Here is a 4,472-nt window from a genome sequence, read left to right as displayed (position 1 = left end):
GTGATCGATGGGGCAGAAAGCCCGATCATAGGTTAAAATGGATCTGATAGATTTGGGATCGTGTAGTACTAATTATTGGCCTTGGGCAAATCATTTAACCTCTTTGCCTTTTTGTTTTCTCATCTGCCAGAAGGGAATTATAACTGTAATCACCCAACAGTTTCTTCCTATCCACTGCACAGATAAAACCAGTTCCTAGTGTTGAACCAATGGATGCCAAAGTGGCAAGATCACTTGAGGCCAAGACTTCGAGACCAGCCTGAGCAATACTGTGAGACCCTGGCACTGCAAAAAGTAAAAAATCAGCCAGGTGTGTTGGCTCATGTGTAATCCTAGCTACTTGAGAGGTTGAAGCAGGAGGACTGCTTGAGGCCAGGAATTTGAAGCTGCAGTGAGCTATGATCACACCCGGGCACTCCAGCCTGGGTGACAGTTAGATCCTGTCATAAAAAAAAAAAAGAAAAAAAAAAAAGGCCTATATAAGACAAGCACTTTGCATATTTGATCTTATTTAATTTTGTCTCATCCAAATATAAACACACTAGAGCGTTGTCACCTTTTTTTTTTTTTTTTTTTTTTTTTTGAGGCAGGATCTCACTCTGTCACCTAGGCTGGAGTTCTGTGGCTCACTGCAGCCTCGAATTCCCAGCTAAGGCAGTCCTCCCACCTGAGCCTCTCGAGTAGCTGAGACTACAGGCACATGCCACCATGCCTGGATAATTTTTAAATATTTTTGTAGCAAAGGGGTCTCTCTATGTTGCCCAGGCTGGTCTCAAACTCCTGGACTCAAGTGATCCTCCTGCCTTGGCCTCCCAAAGTGCAAGGATTACAGGCATGAGCCATCGTGTCCAGCCTGTTTTTCTTTAAAAAGACAAAACAGTCAGGCATGGTGGCTCATGCCTGCAATCCCAGCACTTTGGGAAGCCGAGGCGGGTGGATCACCTGAGGTCAGGAGTTCGAGACCAGCCTGACCAACATGGAGAAACCCCATCTCTACTAAAAATACAAAGTTAGCCAGGTGTGGTGGCACATCTCTGTAATCCCAGCTACTCCAGAGACTAAGGCAGAAGAATCCCGGGAGGTAGAGGTTACGGCGAGCCAAGATCGTGCCATTGCACTCTAGCCTGTGCAATAAGAGCAAAATTCTGTCTCAAAAAAAAAAAAAAAAGACAAAACTCAATATGAAAAGATCAAATAGAAGTAACAAAGGAAGTATCTAATTTTTCTTTTTCTTTTCTTTTTTTTCTTTTGAGACAGAGCCTTGCTCTGTCGCCCAGGCTGGAGTGAAGTGGCGCAATCTCGGTTCACTGCAGCCTCTGCCTCCCAGATTCAAGCAATTCTCCCTGCCTCACCCTCCAGAGTAGTGGGGCACTACCATGCCCCACTAATTTTTATATTTTTAGTAGAGATGGAGTTTCACCATGTTGGCTAGGCTGGTCTCAAACTCCTGACCTCAGGTGATCCACCCGCCTTGGCCTCCCCAAGTGCTGAGATTCCAGGTGTGAGCCACTGTGCCTGGCTTTCATTTTTCTTTTTGATCCTGAATATTTCACTTTTATTTTATTTTATTTTGTTTTACTTTATTTTTGAGATAGGATTTCACTAGTTGCTCAAGCTGGTCTTGAATTTCTGGCCTCAGGTAATTCTCCTGCCTCAGCCTCCTGAAAAAAAAAGACACAAACAAGCCAGGGTTTCCTCCAAAGACATATTCAACAATGTAGCTATGTCTGCCTTCCGCCTGGTATTAATCTGCACACCCTGTGTACTTATTTCTGTGTTGCTGCAGGTGTTTGCTTGGTGAATGTAACACTATTTTCCTGTAAAAGTCCTTGAGGGCTTTCTTCCTCTCAGTCCTCAGGGCTTCTCCCCCAACCCCGCTTTTTCTGACAGGGAGTGGCCCACCAGCCTGAAGCCGACCTATTTTCCAAAATCACCCTTTTCCTTACTCATAGTTGAGACACTATGCTGTGATTTATTTTTAAAGAACAGCCTTCTCTCACACAGACCTGGGAAACAAGCTACTCCAAATTACGAAAAGGGCTTCCACCAAGAAGACAGATCTAAGAACCATTGTTTTAGGTCTGCATGCTTTTGAGCACAAAGAGTAAACCCTGTAGCTTCAGAATATCTCTGTTCCTCTTTCAAAGCTCTTTCACAGGTTGGCCTTGCTTCCTTTTTAGAGCCACCCTCTCAGATGAGGGTGGTTTTAGAAGTAGGAAGCCAGATTTGGGCGCAGGACAGAATGCTCTGAGCTCAGCCTGGCACGGTTGCACAGTGGTGTGGGAAGCGGACTGGCCTGGCTGGGCGCAGTGGTTCAGCCTGTAATCCCAGTACTTTGGGAGACCCAGGAGGGCTGATCACTTGAGGTCAGGAGTTTGAGACGAGCCTGGCCAACATGGCAAAACCCCGTCTCTACTAAAAATTCAAAAATGACCCAGGCATGACGGCTCATGCCTGTAATCCCAGCTACTCGGGAGGCTGAGGCAGGAGAATCACTTGAACCGGGGGGAGGCAGAGGTTGCAGTGAGCTAAGATCACACCACTGCACTCCAGCCTGAGTGACAGAGCAAGACTCTGTCTCAAAAAAAAAAAAAAAAGGGAAGTGTACCGGCCTCTAATCCCAGTTCCAGCAATGACTGCTTCTTCCTAGGCTTTGTGTCCCTGTGTGAGAAACATGGACCAGAAGTGCGTCAAGTTCTCGCTGTCCCTGTTCTTCAAATGAGGACGTGAAGGCATGGAGATGGAAAAGTGTAATGATAGTGGGTTCCTCTGAGGCTGTGTCAGAGGAGACAAGAGTGGAAATTGAGGATGATTCATTAATCTTTCTTGGCAAAGAAAATTTTATGTGATGACTAGAAATTTGTTTACTCATACACAAATTCCTACTGAAACAGTCAAGGGAGAGAAATAGCACATTGGTACAAATGAGCTTTTTCTTTCTATAAATCCAAATAATCAACATTTTGGACATTTCTTAGAAAGTCTAGTAAGTCTAGTAAATAGATTTTTTTTTTTTTTTTTTTCTTTTTATTTTTATTTATTTATTTATTTATTTATTTATTTATTTATTTATTTATTTTTGGCATCTAACAGTCCATTTTCATTGTTTCCAAATACCATAGCAACCTCTTGCCCGTTGTGTTACCCCTAGAGAGATGGCACCCAATCCCCAGGGTTGCTCCCTGATTTCCACCATTCACTGACCTTTATTGCCAGAGGAGCTCCCAGGACTCCACAGTTCCGGAAGAGAGGGGCTCTAAGTCTTTATTGGGAAGAATACCCACCCACTTTCCCTCACTGCAGACGATAGACACACGCGGTGTCAGGGTAGGGTGGCAGATTCAGCTGGTACTTCTTTTCCAGAGCAGGTGGCACAAAACGACCCCCCAGGTAATGGTAGCGACCAGTAAACTGGGTTGCAGATTTTTTGGGGGCTGTGAGGGAGATGAGCAAGTCTGGCTGGATCCCTCCAGAGTTTCCCTTCTCCACGTCCCATCCTGAGGGAATGTCGATGCTAGCAATGGGCACAGTGAGTCCCTTCAGGACGCTCAGGATGCTGTGGAACGGTTCCCGAACATCGCCCTTGAAGCTGAAGCCAAAGATGGCATCGACCACCAGCTCATACAGTTCATCAATCATCGTGGGCTCTGAGGGCATTTCCCCAAGGAAAGGGATGTCCATTTTCTGACACAGGGTCACCAATGCAGTGAAGAGGGGCTTGTTAGGCCTTTTGGGGTAGTAGATGGTTGGCTCATAGCCAAAGAGTTTGAGGTGTCGAGCACAGACCAGACCATCTCCTCCATTATTGCCCGGGCCACAGATGACCAGGACAGTAGGGGGGCTCCTGGACATGGACGTGGGGGGATATGCCTTGGCGATGGCTGTGGCACAGCTCAGCCCGGCCAGCTCCATAAGTTGGTCCACGCTGAACTGGTATTCGTTAAATAGCTCCTGGTCCACGGCCTGGGCCTCCTCCTGGCTCAGGTACTTCACCGCCGTGCTCGCCATGACCTCTGAGTCCCAGCGGCCACCCGAGTTCAGTCGCTGCGGTCCCCACCAGGTGGGTCCCCAGCGGCAGGCGATGGTCTGGCTTTTGATCCGCGGCAGGCGCGAGCCCGCAACCAGCAGCCCGAGGCCCAGCAGCGTCCGCACCCCTGACATCCCTCTTTTTTTTTTTAGACAGAATCTCACTCTGTCACCCAGGCTGGAGTGCAGTGGTGCAATCTCAGCTCACTGCAACCTCTGCCTCCCAGGTTCAAGTGATTCTCCTGCCTCAGCCTCCCTAGTAGCTGGGATTACAGGCATGTACCACCACGCCTGGCTAATTTTTGTATTTTTAGTAGAGACAGGGTTTTGCCATGTTGGCCAGGCTAGTTTCAAACTCCTGACCTCAAGTGATCTGCCCACCTTGGCCTCCCAAAGTGCTGGGATTACAGGTGTGGGTCACCGTGCACGGCCAGATTTCTTGAAAG

At 47.5% G+C, this 4,472-nt stretch overlaps 1 pseudogene across 1 annotated transcript; it reads right to left on the bottom strand.

Moving 5' to 3' along the window:
* Positions 1–3,087: 3,087 nt before the first annotated feature.
* LOC104657906 lies at positions 3,088–4,161 on the bottom strand (annotated as a pseudogene). The gene has a single exon (XR_747359.2). The product of XR_747359.2 is annotated as an NAD(P)H-hydrate epimerase pseudogene (transcript).
* Between the last annotated feature and the right edge of the window lie 311 nt (positions 4,162–4,472).

Source organism: Rhinopithecus roxellana, chromosome 4, assembly GCF_007565055.1.
Source record: "Rhinopithecus roxellana isolate Shanxi Qingling chromosome 4, ASM756505v1, whole genome shotgun sequence".
Classification (NCBI taxonomy): domain Eukaryota; kingdom Metazoa; phylum Chordata; class Mammalia; order Primates; family Cercopithecidae; genus Rhinopithecus; species Rhinopithecus roxellana.
This window is presented reverse-complemented; position numbering and strand designations above follow the sequence as displayed.